This window comes from Dasypus novemcinctus, chromosome 30 (assembly GCF_030445035.2).
Source record: "Dasypus novemcinctus isolate mDasNov1 chromosome 30, mDasNov1.1.hap2, whole genome shotgun sequence".
In the NCBI taxonomy this organism is placed as follows: domain Eukaryota; kingdom Metazoa; phylum Chordata; class Mammalia; order Cingulata; family Dasypodidae; genus Dasypus; species Dasypus novemcinctus.
In genome coordinates, this window is record NC_080702.1 from 47,009,156 (window position 1) to 47,033,676 (window position 24,521).

General features: G+C 37.3%; 1 pseudogene; it reads right to left on the reverse strand.

The window, feature by feature from the left end:
* Window positions 1-21,898: 21,898 nt before the first annotated feature.
* Window positions 21,899-22,851, reverse strand: LOC131276875 (olfactory receptor 7A17-like; annotated as a pseudogene).
* Between the last annotated feature and the right edge of the window lie 1,670 nt (window positions 22,852-24,521).

Here is a 24,521-nt window from a genome sequence, read left to right on the forward strand (position 1 = left end):
AATGAACAAACAAAATGGGGGATATAATTGTAGACTAAAGTAGACATTGTTATTCTAGCAATGAAAGAACATATATCATTGATATAAAGACAGTGGCCACGAGAAGTTCTGAGGGGAGAGAAAGAGAAGAATAGGTATAATACAGAGTATTTTCTTGGATTTAGAGGCCATTATACAATTTGCCAAAACCTTTAATATTGTTAATGCAAATTCTAAAGTATAGTGTAAACTATAGACCAAGGTTAACAGGAATGTTTCAAAAATATGTTCAACAATTCTAACAAATGTAATGCACTAAGGAAAGATGTTGTTAATGAGAGAAAGTGGGGGAAGGGGAGTGGAGGGGTAATGGGAATTCCCTGTATTTTTGAGGTAACATTTATATAATCTAAAAGCTCTTTAAAAATAAAATAAAGAATATATATTATCAAAAAACTGAAACACATCATCCCTGCAAAAGTCACTGTAAACACCTGGGAAATTATTGTGATCAGTAAGGGAAGAAATTGTAGTTGTGATGTGCAGAGGGTGGCCACGGTGCCTGCTGATGGTAGAGAGACAAAAGAAGAGATATGGTGTGGGGGCATTTTCAGGATTTGGAGTTTTCCTGGATGGGGCTGCAGGGATGGATGCTAGACATTGTGTGTCCTGTCATGGTCCACTGGGTGGACTGGGGAAGAATGTGGACTACAATGTGGACCACTGTCCATATGGTTCAGCAGTACTCCAGAATGTATTTGCCAGTTGCAGTGGATGTGCTGCGATGATGGAAGAGGTTGTTGATGTGGGAGGGGTGGCGTGGGTGGGGTGGGGGGTATTTGGGGACCTCGTATTTTTTTAATGTAACATTTAAAAGAAAATAAAGAAAAAAAATTAAAAGGCAAGTCACAAAAATGGGAGAAAATGTATGCAATAACCACATCTAATAAAGGAACTGAATCCTAAATATATAAATAAACTTTAAAACACAGTAATAAGTAAACAAACAATCCAATTTTAAAATGGGCAACAGATATGAACTGAACCTCACAAAGGAAAATAAGCATATGGAAAGATATTAACACAATTCCTCCTTAGGGAGCTGCAAATTACAATATGTGATACCACTACAAATCATTTAGAATAGCTTAAAAATTATGTAAAACTGCCAATACCAATTACTAGTGGGAAAGTGGAACAATACAAATTCTTATTTTGCTATGAGAATACAAATAGTACAGTCACTTTGGAAGACATTTTGGCAATTTCTTGCAGGGACACCCAAGAGACAAAGCTGGAACAATTCAAAGAAAAAAATAAATAATTTTTTTTAGATTATAACCTAAAGTATAAAATAAATGTCCTTGAGACCATGATGATAGAAATGAATTATTGGATAGAAAAGTAAGTAAATTAATGAATGAAATCTCCCATGCTTAAGAATTCTAATGATTTATTTTGATATCCTGCACTCAAGGAGACGAATCGTAACACTCACTCCTGAAATGTCAGCTGCAGATAGTGACTTGCTTAAACAGAGTACAGGAAGAAAAGGGGGAAAGGATAACTTTACAGTGGATAAACCTAACAAACACTATCTCAGCCTGGTAATCAAAGTTGGCATGAAGAATGATAGGTCATATCATATGTATATTAGATATCACAGATCAGAGAAGCTTAAAGAAAATGATCACCAAATGCAATGAAGTGTACTGAGGGGGAGATGCCAATAATGTGGGAAATTCTCTGTATTAGCTTCACAATTTCCCTGTAGATTAACATTGCTCAAAAAGTAGTTTATTAAAAATTAAAAATATTACTGAAATGCAAATGCTTTGGAAACAATGAACTTCTGTGCTTGACTCCAGATTCTACTACATTCCTCAGACAAGCAGTATCATTGCTATAAATCTCACATTATTCAACCATAAACTCAGATTACAGATACCAATTTCTTAGTTACAAAGAACTAAATAAAATATCAAATATATAATGTTAAGCATTGAGCTTCATTTTAATCATTCAATTCTTTGATACAATTTTTTAATACCTCACAGATTTATTCCCAACCTCTCCATCTCACTTCTCTTTTTTTAACTTTCTTATTAAAATTTTTCTTTCAAGCATTAATATACGTAAACAATTAGTATATAGTAAAAGTTGTGAACTTACAAAGCAGATATACATACTAACATTCAGGGCTCCCACACATCACTCACCAACAATATCTTGCAATGTTATTAAACAATTGTTACAAAGTATGAAAGAGCATCATCAAAATATCACTACTAACTATAGCCCACATCTTAATTTGGTGTATTTTGTCCCACCACACCCAATTTTAGTGATCCAGTTTCTACCTTGGGTAAAGAATGAAGATGGAAGTTCCTTCTCCAGGAAGGGCAAGGAGATGGAGTCACTCATGAGCCCTTGAGAAGATGCAGTTTTGTTTTTTCATCACTGAGAATATTAATGCAGACTTGACATGGTGTTAGGCAAGCTTTTACAGTTTCTGTTGATTTAGGGGCTGAATTCCCATAAACCTCATTAATGAAATATTCTTTGTTCTCTCAACAGCCCACCCCTGTTTTCTGGAACCAGAAGAGTAAAACAGTAAGCAAATATGTGCCAATTGACCCATGGGAGAATTGTTTGCAGCGCCAAGTTCATATTTTATCCCATTGGACTGCTTCTTCCTAGGAACAGGTCAAATCTCTTTGGTTTTAGTCTTTGGGTTCAGCTAATCCATAATAAGTGCTCTGTCCATCTCTGGGTGCATTTCCTTCTTCAAATATCTAAAGACCATAGTTGGTTATAATTTGCTGAGGTTCCAATGTTCTATGAAAATACACCTGAGTTCACAAATCCCTGATCAACTCACAACTGTATTTTTATCCATATAAATTGTGGAATTTAATACAGAATAGGTCATTCCTGTCAAGAGGACATATGGGGAGTGGATTGTAACATAGTCTCAAGGGCATGATCTCCAAAAGTGTCTACACAATTGGAGGTCTCAAGTAAAGTGATTACTCATTGCCTTTTTAGGTTTCTGTCTTGAAGAAGCAGGTTCTATTGCTAGATTGATTCACATATATCTCTCAAAATTTGTTTCATAATATCACATGCCATGTAACATAAAATTGGTGTTTATTATATTAATAGTTATAAAATTGACTTGATAATCCAAACTGGTAATAGACATCAAAAAGTAAATGCCTATTTATTGATGTATACATTATATTATGAATGACATATACAGAGCCCTGCATTTGCATATTACAGAAAGATACAATCTAGGTGTCTATATTGGGGAAAGAAAGGTTAAAACTTTCTGAGAAGAAGGCATCTAAGGCATGTTCTAAAGGATGGAGACAAGATAGCCAGAGGAATGCGGTATGGAAATTTGTGCAAATTGGGCAGAATCCTCACTCTTGCATTCAAAAATCCAGACATCAAATAATTAAAAACAGGTTTTCAAAAAGAAACTTCTACACGAATGTTCATAGCAACATTGTTCACACAGCCATAGGGTGGAAACAAACAAATTTCCATCAACTGAAGAATGAATTATCAAAATGTGGCATATGCAGTTATTCAGCCATATAAAGAAATGAAGCACTGATAAATGCCACAGCATGGACCATGAAAACATCCTAAGTGAAAGAAGCCAGACACAAAGAGTCACATGTGGTGCACTTCCATTTACATTAAGTTTCCAGAAGAGGTTAATCGAGAGACAGAAGTCATATTAGTGTTTTCCAGAGGCTGGGTAAGGGAGGAGTGGTAGCGACTGCTTAATGGGTAAAGGGTTTTCTCCGAGAATGATGAAAATACTTCAGAACCAAATAGTGTTAATGGTTGCACAACATCACGCATGCAATAGATGCCACTAACTTGTATATTTTATGGTGCTTAATTTTTTTGTAATGTCAATTTTATCTCAATAAAAACAAACAAATTACTGGCATTATTCCTTATATATTATTCTTCAAATTGCTCTTTTCACTCATAGTTATGTTTTTACAGATTCATCCACATTACTATATCCATCATGAAAAGCTAGAGTCTAATGGTCAAATCTGGTGCAACACCTTTTAATGAAAGCCTTTATTAAAGAGATTTAGTTGAATTATTTGCTTAGGGATCCCCTCTACTTATTTGAGGATTAGAACAGGACATAGAGATGACGTGGTCGACATTTTCGGTGGAGAAAATCAAGCTAAATTCTAATAAAAGTATGACTTGTCTTATTTTAGCAGAATAAGAATGATATTGAACAATGTCCAATCCATTGTCCTTTTCTCCTTCATCTGAAGGCACTGGACGACTAGGAGAATTTAAATTTATTCCTGGATGTGAGTTCCATTGATTTAAGCTGTTTCATATATTTTTGAGTTAACTTTTTAAAATGTTTTATATTTTAGAGAATACAATTGGTTTAGAGTATACAAATGGTTTATATTTTAGAGTATACAATTTTCTAAATTTTTAGTTATCTTATGTTTTACATTACGGTTTACATTTTAGCCTATAGATTTTATACATTTTTGGTGCAATTTAACATGTCCTATACCCATCATTGCATGATCTTTGGAACACTTCCATTGTCCCACAGTTACCCTGATTCCATCTATTCAATACCTCTCTCCTCCTCCCCTCAGGGCTCACAGTAACAATAAATCTTCATTGTTGAGGACTTGACATACTAGACTGCCACAACCCATTGGGAGCCCCCAATTTCTCAAAGATAAAATTCCCTCTGTTTGAGAGTATCAGTCGTCCCCAGCATGTGCATATGACCTTCATGCTCATTGTATGCATCTCCATCCAATGATATAACCCACTATGACAAAATGAGCACTCACACACTCCCTAGAAGTCAATGTTAAAAGAATAAGCAGTGCAATTTAAAAATGGACAAAAGACTTAAGTAAACATTTTTCCAAAGAGGAAATACAAATTGTGAAAAAGCACATAAAATGTAATACCACTATCTATTAGGGAAATGCAAATCAAAATTGCAATGAGAAATCATCTCACACCTCATAGAATTAACATTTTTTAAAAAGAACTAAATACTAGAAGTGCTGGAGAGGATATAGTGAAATAGGAAACTCTGTCACTGTGGTGAGAATATAGAATAGCGCCACCTTTGTAGAGAACAGTTTCTATGACCTCTAATAGCAATATGTCCAGAAGACAAAATACAGTACACAAACACACATTGGCACACCTGCATTCATAGCGACATTATTCACTTTTGTTGAAAGATGGAAAATAGCCAAGTGTCCAACAAACAATGAGTAGTTAAACAGAATGTGGTATATACATATGATGAAATACTATGCTGCCATAAGAAGAAATGAAGTTGCGCATATATGACAAAATGATGAAAATTGAGGACATTATGCTGAGTGAAATAAACAAGACACACCAACCCAAATACCAACCACAGGTATGGCAAAAGTAACAGAACAGGCCAGGCCCTCGGCCTCAACAGACTTGTGGCTCCTACCCTCTGGTTTGTTGTACTTACCCTGGCCAGCTGACAGGGAGGTGAAGAGGGTCAACCACCACACCGGGGAGCCAGGAGTGCCTACAGCTGCAAGCAGGAGAATTGCATCCAGCATCCATGTGCAATCTAAGCCCCCTCTTGATATAGAGGGGGACTGGACATAAACGTCGCAAGGTCCACAGAATGGAGAAATAGAGTATGGATTAGAGTGCATTTACTGGTGTTCTGCTGGGGAACTACTGTGATTAGTAAGGGGAGAAATTGTAATAGTGATGTGGAGAGGGTGGCCACGGTGGCTGCTGATGGTAGGGAAATAGAAGAAGAGATATGGTGTGGGGGCAATTTCAGGATTTGGAGTTGTCCTGGGTGGTGCTGCAGGGATGGCTGCTGGACGTTGTGTGTCCTGCCGTGGCTCACTGGGTGGAGTGGGGGATAGTGTGGACTACAATGTGGACCACTGTCCATGTGGTGCAGTGGTGCTCCTGAATGTATTCTCCAGTTGCAGTGGATGTGCCACAATGATGGAAGAGTTTGTTCATGTGGGAGGGGTGGGGTGGGTGGAGTGTGGGTATATGGGGACCTCATTTTTTTAATGTAACATTTAAAAGAAAATAAAGAAGAAGAAAAAATAACCTGGACACAAAAGTAAAATATTTCATGGTCTCATTAATATGAACTAAATGCAAAGTATTAACCTATCAAATTAAAACCTAAAGTATAGGTTACTAGGAAATAGGAGGATGGAGAAGTGGCACTGATGTTTAATGTATGGAAATTTTTTTAATTAATTTGACTTTAGAAGTGTAGAAATGGATAGAGTTGATGGTAACACATTATAAGGAGTATAACAAACACAGGTGGTTTGTGTGATTGTTGCTGAAAGGGGTAACCTAGTGTTTGTAAATGTCTATTATAGAAAGTTAGAGAATAATCTAGTGACTGAATAATGTAGTGATTCTGGAGAAGGATGATGATTGTGGTTAATAGTACAAATACAAGAATGTTCTATGAGTGAAAACAAATGTATATCATTATTATAAGGAGGTAGGAATATGTTGATGCATGGGAAAAATACAATTAATGAAACTCATGGACTGTAGTTAACAGTAATATATTAATACTCTTGCATCAATGACAAAGAAGATACTATGTCAGTATTAAAGGTTTTATTAATATGGGATGTGAAGAAAAAATACAAACTGTAAGCTATAGAACATAGTAGTAATATTTATTGTTTTATTTTAACATATTTTATTGCTAAAACTAGTAGTGTTGAAGTAAATTTTAGTACTATTTAATTTTCTTTTGTCAGAAACTTAGACTTAATAATGCATAATTTTGTACATGTTTAGAAATTGTATTTTTAATATTTTCATTATATAAAATGCCTTGTTTTTACAAATATATTTTTGAATTTTTGTGACCTCCTTCACATATAGTAATAAAAATGTGGTTTTTGCTTACATTGTTTTTTTAACTTTTTAATTTTTTATTGAAATTTATCATTTATACATGAACACACATAAACTGTAAGTGTATAGTAAAGATTGTGAACTTATAAATAAACATACATAACATCACACAGGGGTCTCATACATGACCCTTCCACCGACTCTTTGCATTGGTATGGAATATTTCTTACAAACTATGCAAGAGCATCATCAAAATATTACTACCAACTGTAGTCCTTATCTTACATTTGGTGTATTTTTCCCCCAACCAATACTACTTTTTAAAAATATAATTTTGTTTCAGATATTGTAAACTTGCACAATAATCATACAGATGTGTATATTTCCCATACAACTCCACACCCTCATGGAACGTTTGTTATTGATTATGAAATAATATCATCAAACTATTACCACAATCATGGTCCAGTAATTTTTTGATGATGTTCTTTCATAACCTTTAAGAGATGTTCCACAATAATGAAAGTTGGAGTTGGAGGGATGATGTATGGGAATTCTACACATTATGCATGATTGTTTTATAAGCTCACAGCTTCTCTATTTGGAAACAATATACATGGAAAAAAAGGTTGAAAATTCTCCAAAAAATACTGACGACCAGAAATCAAAATGTTTACTTCCTCTGGTTTTATACATTCTTATGCAGCTCATTCCTTGGATCTTACTTTGGGCTCTTCTTGCCTTCCTCTCTACTATTTATAAAGTTAAAACTTGGGTGTCCTTTTCACTACCCAGTTGATAATTTTAAGTTTGTTTAATTAAACATGCCATACTCTTAGTTATCTATATCAATAATTTGAATTTTGTTCAATAAGGATCTTATCTCATGCATTTAATATATGTCATCAGAGGTGATTGTATCTATGCCTATTTTGGAAATGTTCCCTTGAAAAGTAATTTATAGTCATATTTTGTAGGGTTTTGTAAATGAAATCAGTCACAAGATTTCATTACGTACACTTCTTTTCAATCATATCCAAATTAATAAATTTTCCCAGGCATCGCAATATGGGTTCCTAGACTATGAGACTATATCTACCAAACTTTCTACACACAATGCCTAGTACAGTTCTTGGTATGGGGTTTATGTTCAGTGTATATTTGTTGAATAGCGTGACCAGGATGAGTAGAGGTTTAAATATGAAGTGGTTGTCTGCACCAGAAAAACATTAGCATATTGAATTAGTAAAAGCTTTTCCAGGGGAAAAGTAGTTCTTCTCTGTTGAATAATAATAACCATGCCACTACCTTTTTGGCAAAACTGTTTCAACATTTTATATACATTGTCTAAATTAATTCTTGTAATAACCCTTTTATCTGGACATTACCAATTTCCATTTCTTACAGATAAGGAAGATAAAGAAGCAGCTAGCTCAAGGCCACAGCTTTGGTGAGACAAGGACAAGGTTAAACCAAGGACTGCTAAATCAAAGCCAGTATCTTAAGCATCATTATATTGACTCTAAACCTTATAATAGAAATAGTTAAACATCAAAGAAACAGTTGTCTTTCTGATTTATGGAAATTTGGTTTCCTTAATTGTATCATTTTTCCTTCTTCAAGTAATAGTGAATTTGGGCATATTTTCAAGGGTGATATTTGTATTAATTCTTCTTAAGTTTTGGGTTTACATCCCTTAATCATTTTTCTTGAGAATTATTTTTTTCTCATTGAATTAGCAGACCTATTTTTATATCTACATTTTTATGGCTTGTAATGACCAACATACTCTAAATGTATCAGTAGTTTTTTATTTACATTTTATTTTCTTCATGGTATTTTTGACATGTAGGTTTTTAAATTATGCTCTCTTTTCTTTTTCTTTGTACATCTTTCACCTGGAATTATCTATATTTTCTTTTAGAAGTACTATGTGAGTTTACAACTTTCAATTTCAAATAACTACAGTAATCGGTGTTAAGTTGTATATATTAACTATCTGTAACTATTAGGCAAACATATATTTTCCTAAATTAAAAATAATTTTAAAGGTAGACTTAGGAGGATACTGTTGAGCAAAAAAATACAAACACAGAAGAATACACATAGTGACTTTCCTGATTTGAAAATTTTAATTCAAACGGCAAATATAACCTCAGCTGTTAGAAGCTTGGATAAGGCTTACCCTGGTGGCATTATATGTCCCTGAAATTGTGATAAAATCACCTTTGTGGGGAGGAAGGACTTGTCATGTCCTGATTTTTGTTCCTAGTCCTGTTCTAGAATGTGTTCATATTTTGAAAATTCATTCAGCTTGTTTATATATATATCCATATACATGATAATCTTCAAAAGAAGGGATTTAGAGCCCATGTGAGGCACCATCCTTGTACGGCATCCTTGATTCTTCTCCTACTCTTCCAACCTGTGATATAGGTTCACTGTCTGGAGTTGCAGCAGCTGTGCTATGACCATGAAATTGAAACCACACATTGAGGAAGCTGGGGGGAATGTAATTTCAGTAATAACATCATTGAGCTCCTGTACTAGCCTTGGACTCCCTAAACTTAGCCCTTTGTCATATATATAATAAACCCTTAGTTTGCTTAAGTTCCTGTTAAAACATAAAAAAAAAAAAACTGCTTGCAGCTCAGGGCAACCCCTAAGTAGATACACTATTCATGATAGATTATAGAATATTTGCCTATTGCCTTTCTAATGAAAAATTTGATGGGTTTTGAAAAGGTTACATTTCATGTGCACTTTGTAATGATCAGTCCAATTGTATTCCATTTTGTACTTGATAACTACTGCACACAAATAATATTTTTGCAAATCAGAATGTGTCCAGAGGAGAGCAGTAAAAACAGAAAAAATCCAAAATAGGGATAAGGGAACCAAATGAAGAAACAAACAATGAAAATTTGTGCATAAGTGAGGACCTGAGAGTCACCACATTTATATTCATCTGCAAGGAAACCTGACAAAGACACATCAACATCTCCTCCTGTTAACCATAGAAGACTCAGTGACTGTCATGTCTCAAACCCTCACATTTAAGTGAGGGCCACATTCTGCCAAGTGAATGGACCTAAGCCTCAAAGCTCTCCCCTCATTCCAATTACTTAGTCTCTACTATATTTGAACTTCTACTCTATATGAACTACACTCAACAGCATATTCTGATATCCTGGAAGGAAGAATCAAAGGTCTCCTGTCCTAAACCATTCCCAGAATCAGGCTGAAAATGTTATGACTAAGTTAAAGAGAGCAACTCAGTCTAAAGGAAAAGCATTATCTTTGCCGGGACCAAGATGTTCATTTATCTGAACTTTTGCAAGGTCCTATGTCCACTAGGTTCATAATCCTTAAATGGGTAAATCACATGATTCTAGGAGATTGAAACGTAAGGGCTCCTGTTTCCTGCAAAATATGATGTCAGTGATGGTCATCAAGCAAACACCCTGTTGTGTGTTTGCACCCCACTGATACATGCAACAACATGAATGATTCTCCTACATTAGGTAAATAATTTGATGATAACAAAGCCCACCACGCTTGATGTACACAGCTCCAAGAGTGGTCCATGTACTAACAGCCTCAGACTCACCTGGCAGGATATGAGCTATGGGTGGGGGCTTTGTGTGTCTCTTCATAAATAACCTGGGCTGTGCATGACAAACAATGAAAGACTTCAGCTTCATCCTTCATTACCATGACAACCATTCCAGTCCCGGAAAACAATTTCAGCAATGTAAGCTCTATAAACTGTACTTTTAATATATTTTTATTTTCCCTTCTTTATTTTTTTAATGTTTCATTAAAAAAATATGAGGTCCCCATACACCCCCCACCCCCTTCACTCCATTCTTCCCACATCAACAACCTATTTCATCATTGTGGCACATTCATTGCATTTGGTGAATACATTTTGGAGCACTGCTGCACCACATGGACAGTGGTTTACATTGTAGTTTATACTCTCGCCCAGTCCACCCAGTGGGCCATGGCAGGTCATACAATGTCCAGAATCTGTCCCTGCCATACCACCCAGGACTCAGGGAGAATGCAAACAAAATGTGTTAAAACTTTACCTGGAATGTGTGGGGATCATGTTAAAAGCTTACCTGAAATTCATATATACAATATACAGTATTTCCCCAGATCCACCATAAAACTTTTTCCCTTCCACAGCAATAATCTTTTAACTTATTCATATCATATATCCTGAAACTGATGTACAGATTCCAAAACTATAGTTTTCAAACAAGGTGATATTTGTGCTTACTATGTGGTCCATACTTAAGGTTGTACAGTTTTCTAAATTTTTTAGTTATCCTATGTTTTGTCTTATGGTTTTCATTATTAGTCTGTCGTCACCTATATGTTTTTGGTGTAATATTAGCTGTTTTATATTCATCCTCGTGTACTCTCACATAACTCCTCTCTTGCCCCCATATTTACCTTGGTTCCGTCCATTCCACATCCATTTTCCCCTTCCCTTGGGGTCCACAACACCAGCCAATCTCCATTTCCCAAGAAGCCATGTCCAGAGATACTTGCAGCAGTATTCAGGGCCTGACTTTCTCAACTGCCCTGTTGCCCTGGGAGCCATCCTTTCTCACGAGAGATACAGTTCTCTCTATTTGACGGCATTAGTCTTCTCCAGGATGTGGGTCCCCCCCAACTCTCACTTCTTGGGTCTCTTCCCAATGGTACAACCCACCTTGGCATAATGAGCCTTCGGCTATTCCCCTGGAGTCTGTCCCGCATCAGAACATACCCCCTGAGCATCCTAAACAGGTAACCCTCCTACTTATATTTTGATACGAGTTTCTCAACATTTTGTTCTCAACAAACACCTGACACTCTCCCATGTTCATATATTGCCCCTCCCTCCCCCCATTTTTTTGGATAATATTACCCTTCTGCCTATCCCCAGCCCCCCTCCAACCCACAAAGTGCCATCCGAAGGCAACCCCTTGCCCCCATTTTGTCCCTTCTTTGTGCTCATACTTACTGCCAGCTCATCACAGATTTCCCCCCTGCAAACGTTAAATCACATCCTTCCTCCACCCCCTGATTTCCTGTAAGCCTCTTTTCCACACTCTAGCTCTCTGAGGCAGTTTGCTTATTTCATATCATTGAGGTCATGTAGTATTTGTCCTTCAATGCCTGGGTTGCTTCACTCAACATAAGATTCTCAAGGTTCATCCATGTTATCACGTGTGATTGTAGTGTAATTGTTCTTAAAGCTGAGTAATATTCCATTGTGTGTATATACCACATTTTATTGATCCACTCGTCTGTTGATGGACATTTGGATTGATTCCAATTTTTGGCGATAGTGAACATTACTGCTATGAACATTGGTGTACATATATCGGTTTGTGTCCTTATTTTCAGTTCTGATGGGTATATACCCAGCAGTGGTATTGCTGGGTCATATGGCAAATCTATGGTTAGTTTTTTGAGAAACTGCCAAACTGTCCTCCAGAATGGTTGGATCCTTCTGCATCCCCACCAGCAGTGGATGAGTGTTCCCCTTTCTTCACATCCTCTCCAGCATTTGTATTCTGTTTTTTTTTTTCATAGCTGCCAATCTTATGGGAGTAAGATGGTATCTCATTGTAGTTTTTATTTGCATTTCCCTGATAGCTAGAGATTTGGAGCATTTTTTCATGTGCTTTTTAGCCATTTGTATTTCTTCTTTGGAGAAGTGTCTGTTTAAATCTTTTTCCCATTTTTTAAATGGGTTGTTTATCTTTTTGATTTCAAGATATATGAGTTCTTTATATATGCAAGTTATAAGTCTCTTATCAGATATATGGTTGCCAAATATTTTCTCCCATTGTGTGGGTTCCCTTTTTACTTTCTTGACAAACTCCTTTGAGGTGCAGAAGGCTTTAATTTTGAGGAAGTCCCATTTATCTATTTGTTCTTTTGCTGCTCGTGCTTTTGGTGTGATATTCATGAATCCATTTCCTATTACAAGGTCCTGTAGATGTTTCCCTAAACTGCTTTCCAAGATCTTTATGGTCTTGGCTCTTATATTTAGGTCTTTGATCCATCTTGAGTTGATCTTTGTATAAGGTGTGAGATGGTAATCCTCTTTCATTCTTCTACATATGGCTATCCAGTTCTCCAGGCACCATTTGTTGAATAGGCCATTCTCTCCCAGTTGAGAGGGTTTGGTGGCTTTATCGAATATTATATGGCTATATACATGAGGTTCTATATCTGAACTTTCAATTCGATTCCATTGGTCTGTGTGTCTCTCCTTATGCCAATACCATGCTGTTTTCACTACTGTAGCTTTGTAGTATGTTTTGAAGTCAGGAAGTGTGATTCCCCCTATTTCGTTTTTCTTTTTCAATATGACTTTGGCTATTCGGGTCCTCTTTCCTTTCCAAATAAATTTCATAGTTAGTTTTTCTAGTTCCTTAAAGAAGGCTGTGTTGATTTTTATTGGGATTGCATTGAATGTGTAGATCAGTTTTGGTAGGATAGACATCTTAATAATATTCAGTCTTCCTATCCATGAACAAGGAATATTCTTCCATTTATTTAGGTCTTCTTTGATTTCCTTGAACAGTCTTGTATCGTTCGCGGTGTATAAGTTTTTTACCTCTTTAGATAAATTTATTCCTAAGTATTTGATTTTTTTATTCACTATTGTGAATGGTATTTGTTTCTTGATTTCCTACTGATCTTGCTCATTATTGGTGTAAAGAAATGCTACTGATTTTTGCGCATTGATCTTATAACCTGCAACTTTGCTGAATTCATTTATGAGTTCTAGAAGCTTTGTTGTAGATCTCTCAGGGTTTTCTATGTATAGGATAATGTCATCTGCAAATAATGAAATTTTGACTTCTTCCCTTCCAATTTGAATGCCTTTTATATCTGGTTCTTGCTTCAGTGCTCGAGCAAGTACTTCCAAGACAATGTTAAATAGGAGCGGAGACAATGGGCATCCTTGTCTTGTTCCTGAGTTTAGAGGGAAGGATTTCAGGATTTCGCCATGGTAAACAATGTTGGCTGTAGGTTTTTCATATATACTCTTTATCATGTTCAAAAAGTTTCCTTGTATTCCGATCTTTTGGAGTGTTTTTATCAGGAAGGGGTGCTGTATTTTGTCAAATGCCTTTTCTGCATCTATAGATATAATCATGTGGTTTTTTTCTCTCAATCTGTTTATATGGTGTGTTACATTGATTGATTTTCTTATGTTGAACCATCCTTGCATACCTGGAATAAATCCCACTTGGTTCATGGTGTATAATTCGTTTAATGTGTTGTTGAATACGATTAGCATGTATTTTGTTAAGTATTTTTGCATCTAGGTTCATTAGAGAAATTGGTCTGTAATTTTCCTTTCTTGTGGTGTCTTTGTTTGGCTTTGATACTAGGATAATGTTGGCATCATAACAGGAGTTCGGCAATGTTCCTTCTGTTTCGATTTTTTGGAATAGTTTCAATAGGATTGGTGTTAGTTCCTTAGGGAATGTTTTGTAGAATTCACCTTTGAAGGTGTCTGGCCCTGGGCTCTTCTTAGTTGGGAGGTTTTTAATGACTGATTCCATCTCTTTGCTTGTGATTGGTTTGTTAAGATCAGCAATTTCTTCTTTCATCAGTATGGGCTTCTTATGTGCTTCTAGGAATTTGTCCATTTCCTCTAAATTGTCATTTTTGTTGGAATATAGTTTTTCAAAGTATCCTCTTATGATAGTCTTTATTTCTGTGGGGTCAGTGGTGATATCGCCTTTCTCATTTCTTATTTTGTGTATTTGCATCTTTTCTCTTTTTTTCTTTGTTAGTCTCGCTAAAGGTTTGTCAATTTTGTTGATCTTCTCAAAGAACCAGCTCTTGGTCTTGTTTATATTTTCCAGTGTTCTTTCTTATTTTCTATTTCATTTAGTTCTGCTCTTATCTTTGTTATTTCCTTCCTTCTTCTTCCTGTTGGGTTACTTGGTTGTTGTTTTTCTAATTCCGTCAAAAGTGCAGTTAGTTCTCCAATTTTTGCTCTTTCTTCTTTTTTGATATGTGAATTTATGGCTATAAATTTCCCTCTCAGTACTGCTTTTGCTGCATCCCATAAATTTTGGTATGTTGTGTTATCATTATCATTTGTTTCAAGGTAGTCATTGATTTCTTTTGAGATTTCCTCTTTGACCCACTGTTTTTCTAAGAGTGTGCTGTTTAATTTCCAAATTGTGGTGTGAAGTCTGGGCCTCCGTCCCTTGCAAATTTCAAGCTTCACTCCACTGTGGTCAGAGATATTGTTTTGTATGATTTCGATTTTTCTGAATTCATTAAGCCTTTCTTTGTGGCCTAGCATATGGTCTATCTTGGAGAATGTTCCATGTGCGCTTGAGAAAAATGTATATCCTGCTGTGTTTGGGTGTAATGATCTATATATGTCTATTTGATCCAGCTCTTCTAATATACTGTTCAAATGTTTTGTTTCTTTAGTGATTCTCATTTGAGATGGTCTGTCCAGAGTTGATAGTGGTGTATTAAAGTCCCCCACTATAATTGTAGATGCATCTATTTTTTCACTTAGTTTATCCAGCGTTTGTCTCACATATTTAGAGGCGCCCTTGTTAGGAACATAAATATTTATGATTGTTCGATCTTCTTTACAGATTGTCCCTTTCACTAAAATATAGTATCCTTCTTTGTCTCTCACAATTGTTTCGCATTTGAAGTCTATTTTGTCTGATATTAACATAGCTACTCCTGCCTTTTTTTGGTTGTTGTTTGCTTGTATGATTGTTTTCCAGCCATTCACTTTCAATCTCCTTGTGTCTCTGGGTCTAAGATGTGTCTCTTGTAGACAGCATATAGATGGGTCATATTTCCTTATCCAGTGTCCCAGTCTGAATCTTTTGATAGGTGAGTTTAATCCGTTGACATTCAGTGTTATTACGTTCAGAGAATTATTTATGGTAGCCATATTTTGGTTGGATTTGTGTTTGTTATATTTTGTTTGTATTATTTTATTTTCCCCTTCTATTTTTGTCTTTCTTGTTACTCTTACACTCTCCTCCATCTCTGACTGTCCTGTTTTTTCCTTTCTTCCTGCAGAACTCGCTTAAGAATTTCTTGAAGGGGAGGTTTCTTGTTGATATACTCTTTCAGTTTCTGTTTATCTGTGAATATTTTGAACTCTCCATCATTTTTGAATGCTAGTTTAGCTGGATTGAGTATTCTTGGTTGGTAATTTTTTTCCTTTAGTACCTAGACTATATCTTACCACTGCCTTCTTGCCTCCATTGTTTCAGATGAGAAATCAGCACTTAATCTTATGGAGTTTCCCTTGTATGTGATGGTTTTCTTTTCTCTTGCTGATTTTAGGATTTTTTCTTTGTCTTGAGCATTGGATAATTTGACAAGTATATGTCTTGGGGTGAGCCTGTTGGGGTTTATGACCAGTGGAGTGCACTGTGCTTCTTGGATATGTACATCTGTCTCTTTCAGTGGATTTGGGAAGTTTTCATTCATTATTTCCTGCAACACTCCTTCTGACCCCTTTCCCTTCTCTTCTCCTTCTGGAATGCCTATAATACGTATGTTTGAGCATTTTGCATTATCATTCAAGTCCCTAAGTCCTATCTGCATTTTTTTCTACCTTTTTATTGACCACTTCTACTATCTGTTTGATTTCCAATGCACTGTATTCCACATCACTAATTCTCTGCTCTGCCTCTTCTAGTCTGCTGATATTTGCTGCAAGTGTATTTTTGATTTCTTGAATTGTGGTGTTCATTTCCATCATATCTGTTATTTTTTTGCGCATGTCTGCAATTTCCCCTCCAAGTGTTGTCTTCACGTTGTTAACCTCTTTCATTACTTCATCAAATTTGTCGGTGATAAATGTTCTGAGATCTTTCATTGCTTGTGCGAAGTCCTGCTCCCCTTCCTGATTTTTAGTTTGTTGATTGGATTCAGCCATGTTTTCCTGATTACTTGTTTGGTTTGTAGATTTTTGTTGCTGTCTTGCCAACATTTTTTCTTGACGGGTTTAATCAGTTCCTTAGCTTCTTTGTCTAGTCTTGGAGATTAATTAGCTTTTGTTTTTGCATAAATGTTATATCTTCTCTTTGTCACTTTGTTCTTCTTATTCCAATTTTTTATTGCTGGTTAAGCTCACTTTAAAGGAAAGTATTAGTGCTGGGGAAAGGCAATTTTGTAAGGAAGAAAAAAGTGTTAAATAGTATTGGAGATATATGTTAACAAAGCAACAATATGAGTTCTGGGAGGATGGAGGTTAGATCATGTAAATTGTGTAGAGTTATAGTAGTAGGAAAGTACCTATAATGAGGTAGATGACTGAACATGGGAGGAATATGGTACATACTAAGAAGCTATTGTTTTCGTGAGAGAGGGAAAGAGAAAAGAAAGGTAATAGTTTCAGGGACGAAGACTAGATGGAAAACTAAACAAAGGTATTAGAAATTAAGTGTTAGACACTTTGTGGATCAAAGAAAGGGAGGTGGAATATAGGAGAGATAGCAGATGGTGGAGGATATCAAGTTGTAGGGGAAAGGGGATAGTGTAGATAGGCTGAATCTATTCACAGAGAAATGAGGCAGTGGAGGATGAGGAAACCCAGCAAATGTGAAGTGTTTCCTGCAGGACCTATTGTATTGTTAAGATAAAATAGAATGAGAAGAATATTGGGGACAAGAAAGAGAGGATTAAAAAACAAAACAAAACAAAAAAACAAAAAACAAAGAACAGAAACCCTGCAGCCGGGCTCGGCTTGGCTCTCCCGGCCGCCACCCGCCGCGGCTTGGCTGGGCTCAGCTGGGCTCGGCTGGGCTCGGCTGGGCTCGGCTGGGCTCGGCAACCCCGCCCGCCGCCTGCTGCGGCTCGGCTGGGCTGGGCTCCCCCGCCCGCCGCCCGCCGCGGCTCGGCTGCGCTCGGCTGGGCTGGGCTGGGCTCCCCCGCCCGCCGCCGGCCGCGGTGCGGCTAGGCTCCCCCGGCCGCCGCCCGCCCACCGGGGCTCGGCCGGCCTGGTGCTAACTGCCTCGGCTCCGCCTACCCAAGCAGGGAATCCTCCACATGTAGCTGAGATCTCTGTGTATATTTCACAGACAGATCCTCTCTGTTACCTTCCCTCCAAATCGATGTCCAGACACCTCCAGACCAGGAAAAATCCCGAAACAGTCCGGTCCCAAAGAATCTCCGACGCCACCCGGCTGATTCCCCCCAGGAGCTAGTAACCGGGAAGTTCACTCAGCTGCCATCTTGCCCCTATAAGCACCTTTTGACTCCCTCCTCTTATATTCTCTGTATAAAAGGAACCCAGAAATTATATTTGGGGCTCGTTTTTTGGATAAAGAAGCTCCCGAGCCCAGCAGGTCATACATAAATTCATTTTTCTTTTCCTTCCCAAAATTATTACTGAGTCCTGGCCTTTCCATATGCAATAATTGAAACTCTCTCAAAGTCTACAAAAGAAATACCCCAGAAATTCACATTCTAGCACCTGAGTCTAGACCTACTGAATCAGGATTTACATTATTTTATTTTATTTTTTTAATGTTGCATTTAAAAAATGAAGTTCCCATATACCCCCCACCACCCTCACCCCATTCCTCCCACATCAACAACCTATTTCATCATCGTGGCACATTAATTGCATTTGATGAATACATTTTGGAGCACTGCTGCATCACATGGATATTGGTTTACATTGTAGTTTATACTCTCCCCAGTCGACCCAGTGGTCCATGATAGAACATACAATATCCAGCATTTGTCCCTGTAGTACCATCCAGGACAACTCCAAGTCCTGAAAATGCCCCCACATCATATCTCTTTTTCCCTTTTCCTACCCTCAGCAGCTACCTTGGGCACTTTCTCCACACCAGTGCTACAATTTCTTCCATTACTAATCACAATAATTCCATAGTAGAATACCAGTAAGTCCACTCTAATCCATACTCTATTCCCCCAGCCTGTGGACCCTGGGATGGTTATGCCCACTCCCCCTCTATATCAAGAGGGGGTTAGATTCCACATGGGTGATGGATGCAATTCTCCTGTTTGCAGTTATAGGCACTTTTGTCTCCCTGGTGTGGTGTTTGACCTTTTTCACCTGCCTGTTAGTTGGCCAGGGAATAGACACTTCTCCAAAGAAGATATACAAATGACTATAACACACATGAAAAAATGCTCAAAAGCATTAGCTATTAGGGAATTGCAAATCAAAACAACAATGAGATAACATCTTACTCCCATAAGACAGGCACTATCAAAAAACCAGAAGACTACTAGTGCTGGAGAGGTTGTGGAGGAATGGGAACATTCATCCACTGCTGATGGGAATGCAGAACGATCCAGCCTTTCTGGTGGACAGTTTTGCAGTTTCTCAAAACTAGCTATAGACTTGCCATATGACCCAGCAATTCCACTTTTGCGTATACACCCAGCAGAACTGAAAACAAGGGCACAAGCTAGTATATGCACATCAATGGTCATAGGATTTACATTTTAACAGGATTTCAGGGTGATGCCTTGGGACTGTAAAATTTGAGGTTGAGTGGTGGAAGCCAGGAGTAAGTGAAAGCAAAACTGCTCAGACACTTTGTATGGTAGATAACAAAAATCCGTTTTGGGTAGGTGAAAAAAACAACTATATGTGATCAAGTCAATGATATTTTAGGTGATCACAATACTTAGACTTACAAAATAAGTAGTCTATTAATGTTTCATTGAAGAAGAGGTGAGTTATGATGGGGAAAATATCTAAAAATATTTCTTAGGAGGAGTAATGCAAGAAAGATAAAACGACCAAGAAATATAGAATGAGATGAATTGGTGGTGAGCAGTGCTTTCCAGAAGAGAGAGGAAATGACCATTTACTAAGAATCCTTTATTATATCAGTCTCCAGCTGTGGATGGGGATTGTGTATTCATTGTCTACTATTCTCAATCTATTCTAGTTCTGTGCTTTGTTCATTCACAAATTCAATACCAAAGGTTTACTTCCTAAAACCTAGAACCTCCTCACACACCACTGTCTGTCTTTTTTTGCCAGCACTTGTCAGGTTCCCCTCTCTTTCCCATCACATGCACACAAACACTAATGCATGCACCAGTATTTTAAAGAAACATGATGATCGTAGTCTCCAAAGGAAAGTCACCAAATTCCCATCAACGAAAAATGGACATATAAAGTAGTGTATACTATACACACATGAGCATGTTTGGTCTACACACACATACAGCAATATCAATACGGAAATAACAGAGGTTCTCCACTTTTGGGGGAATGAATCATATCCCCCAGAAAAGGAAAGTTAAAGTCCTGACCTGCTGGTCTCCTTCTGTCATATCATTTGTAAATATGTCCCTTGAAATTGTTACAATTAGATTATGTAAGGACTCATTTAAGAATATGATCTCCACAGATTCTATTTACATGAGTCCAAAATAAATCAAGGTGGGCTTTAATCTACACTCCTTGGCTTTTTGTAAGGAAACATAACACAGACAATGTCAGTTGAAATCAGAAGTAAGAAGAACCAGATTAGGCACATCACAATGTGACACGGGCAGAGATGCAAGCCAGGCAGACCTAAAGACTGTGCAAGCCAGCAGGAGAACACTACAGGCTTTGGGAGGATACATATTTTGCAGATACCTGGGTTTTGGACACCAAGCTTCCAAAGCTGAGGCAGAAATGTTCTTATTGTTTAAGCCAACCAATCTGAGGTTTCCATCATAGCAACTTGCAAATTAAAGTACCTTGTTTCTCAAAATCCTTGTCTTTTCAGTGTTATTCTTTCTGTTTCTGTTTATCTACTGTTGATTCTAAGAAGTACTTCAAACATTCACTTTCCTCAGTCCAAGTATACATGCTAGAAATGATAGTGACACAAGAGGCCTTGGAGTCTTTCTGCTGCTCTACTTGGAGCCCTGAATCATTCATTTGAACAATTCCCAGGCTGGTCTGCTAGAGGATGAAAGGTCATGTGGATCAAAGGTCAGTAGACTCAGTCAAGGTCAATAGGACCTCCCTATAGCTGTCCAAGCCCCCAATATGTAAGAGACCCCACATAAGATCTGCAGAGCCTTCCCAAAGCTGATTACACATTCATGAGTTCCATGCAGAGATCAAACTATTTCAAACCATTGAAACATTTGCAATTTTAAAAGCATCTTACTAGAATATTTACTTATGAGATGGCTCAATATGCATCAACATAAATTAAATAAACAGATATAATGATGAATGTGAATGGATGTGCATCATTCAGAATTATTGACTGAACCATATTTTCAGCATTACTTTAACTATTTGAAGACAACATTTATGGCCACCATGCAATGTATTTTATTTGCAAATACCTGTATTAAAATGAAACTATCATTAATGTTATCTTCCTGGTAATTGGCAGTGTTTGCAAGGACATGGATGTCTGTGCAGTATTAACATATGACTATGAATCAAAATAGTCCATTGAAAGAGGTGTTATTAGTCAGATTTTCAACCTCTTGTGTATAGTCATATTTGAACAATTATACGGAAGAAAGCATTGATAAAAAGAAAGAAATAAATGGATGTTAATGGAAATTGCTGGATTTAAACTGGCTACTCTTTAAAATTTATGACATAATTTTGAAAAAGGGCAGATATTCTGTTCAGAGGAAAACAAAGATGTGTATTCAAAGCAACCCTGGAAGTATTCAAACAGAAACAGAAATGTGATCCAATAAAGTAATACAGAAAATGCAACCCATTCCTGTACCCCAACAAATAAACTCCTTAAAAAGGGAAATGAAGCTTGCATATCCAAAGAAAAAATTTTCATTTTCAAAAATAAAAATTTGCTCTAAAAACACAATGTATGATTAAATTTTTATTTCATCATTTTTTAGATCATCTTGACTCTTGGCAGGTCTATATCCTTGATCAAAAAAAGCAAATTTCTGGTGGTTTCAGGTTTGAGAGCTGCTAAAACCAACTTTACGTCTACCACAGGACAAATGGAACTTTGCAGGTTTTCCTCCCAAAGTATTTTTTCAGAGCCTCCTTTATGTCTCTATTCCTCAGACTGTAGATGAATGGGTTCAGCATAGGTGGGACCACAGTATACATGACTGAGGATGGTGCACCTGAATATGTGTTGTGTGAAGCAGCAGGACTGAGGTACACTCCTATGCTTGTACAATAAAATAAAGAGACCACTGTGAGGTGAGATGCACATGTGGAAAATGCTTTATACTTCCCCCGAGCTGATGAGATTCCACGTATGGAAGAAACGATCTTACAGTAAGAAAAAAGGACACCAACTAGGGGACCCCACCCAGGGCTACTGCTACAAAATATGTCACTAAGTAATTGAGGAAGGTGTCAGAACAGGCAAGCTGGACCATCTGACGAAGTTCACAGAAAAAGTGGGGGATTTCCACGTGTGAACAAAAAGTTAGTCGTAGCACCATTAACCCCTGTAGACAGAATTGTGTAAAACTCATGGTCCAAGACCCTAGAACCAGCAGGATACAGACCCGGGAGTTCATGATGACTGTATAATGTAGGGGGTGACAGATAGCTACGAAGCGGTCATAGGCCATCACGGCCAGGAGGAAGTCCTCCAACCCTCCAAAGAGCAAGAAAAAGTACATCTGCGTGATGCAGCCTGCATAGGTTATGACTCTGCTCTGTGCCTGGATGCTTACCAGCATCCTTGGGACAGTGGTGGAGGATAAACAGATGTCACAAAGGGAGAGACTGGAGAGGAAGAAATACATGGGTATGTGGAGGTGGGAGTCTGAGATGATGGCCAGGATGATGAGCAGGTTCCCACTGCAGGTGACCAAGTACATGGACAGGAACAGCCCAAAGAGAAGAGGTTGCACTTCTGGATCCTCTGCAAATCCCAGGAGAAGAAATTCTGAAGTTTGTGTTTCATTTCCATGCCCCATGTGGTTGATATGACTAACAAGAAACAGAATGGAACTTGGGTAGTTTTCAAATAAACAAGTAGCACTATCAAAATAGAAATGCCATAAACTGTCTATTTCAGTGAAAATTCAAACATTATGTTATGTATATGGATCTCACGCCTTTAGAGTATTTCTAGTGCCACCTCTGAGTAGGAATTCCACCTCCACAACTCAACTGTTCACTGAAAATTCATGACCTCTATGGGTTTTATGATAAAATTGTTCATTTATGGAATATATATTGAGCTGTGACTAAGAGCAAATATATTTGAGGCAATGAGCCTATTGTGCTGTAACACAAAAATCCCAACATTCTGAAGTTAAAGAATATATGTAAATACAAAAAAAATCTTATTATAAGTCAACTGATTATAGTTGCTTCAAGAAAAAGAAAGCAGGTAAAAACAGAGAAGTTAGGTTGTTATTTTTCATTCATTGTTCAAGGAATTTCAATATACAATGTAAAATTCAAAGAGGTACCTCTAGTAAGAGATGGCAGGAGCCATGAGGACATAAGAGGAAGTCTGTGCCCAGCAGAGAGAATATAAGATCCTTATAAAGGACTTGTTTTAAATATTCAGTGTGAATGAAGAAGGCAGTGATTCAGAGACATGAGTAAGAGGACAGTGAAGAGAGATTGAGTTCTCGAAGGTTTTAGAACAAGGTGGCCTTGCTCCTGCTGAATCTTCAGACACAGGGAGTCCTTTATCCATATGGTAAACCTCTCACACCTCTTTAATTTTATCACAGAGCTATCTCACCAAATGGAATGGAACTAGTCCTAGAGGCACTGTAGTATTATGTCCAGGCTCTGTTTTATAGGAAACAGTTATTAGAATATTTGAGCTCAGAAACCCCTGCTGGTACAAGCCTGTGCTCAGATCACCAAAGCCCTTAAACTGAAAAGTGGGTTCTTATCCCGACCCCAAGAGTCAGTATTCAGGCCCCATCACAAATTTGGCTTGGTCAGAGCTATACTTGCCCAGGTCCCTGAGTGTGCAGGCGGCTACACTTTTTTTTTAAATGTTATTTTATGAAATTGTGTTCTAGTGAGTGGGTCTCTGATTTTGAGGAGTGCTTTGAAATGCATTTAAGGGAGTGCTGCTATGTGATTTTTAAATAATGTTGTTGTAAAGACCTCATCTTAAAATAATATATATTGCCAATGAAAAGTTGTAATATATTAAATAAAAACGAACTTTTTATGTGACTATCCGATGTGACAGGATATGTCTAATGAAATGCTGTTGAAAGGAATTATCTACCTCCATTGCATTGGATATTTCCCATAAATAAAGGCACTTGCCTAAATGTACCTCATCTTAAATGTAAAAATAAAAAGCCTCAGTTCCCTGCACATTCTGCCACTGCTAATACCTGCTTCCCTGTTGTTACTTAACTGCAAATCTCCTTGGCCAGATAGTTCATTTTCCTGGAACTGCTTTATCCCTGCCTTTCTTCTCTCTTCTAAAAGGGATTCCATTCCCATATCTTACTCATCCACAATGTATCCTGCATTATTGAATCAAATGGACAAAACTTTTTTTTCAGGGCTGTAGCAGGCATTTTATTATGGTTGCATTGTCAATCTGCCACATTTGACAAAAGGAAAGCCAAAAGATCCTCAGAGGTACAACATAGGGACTAAA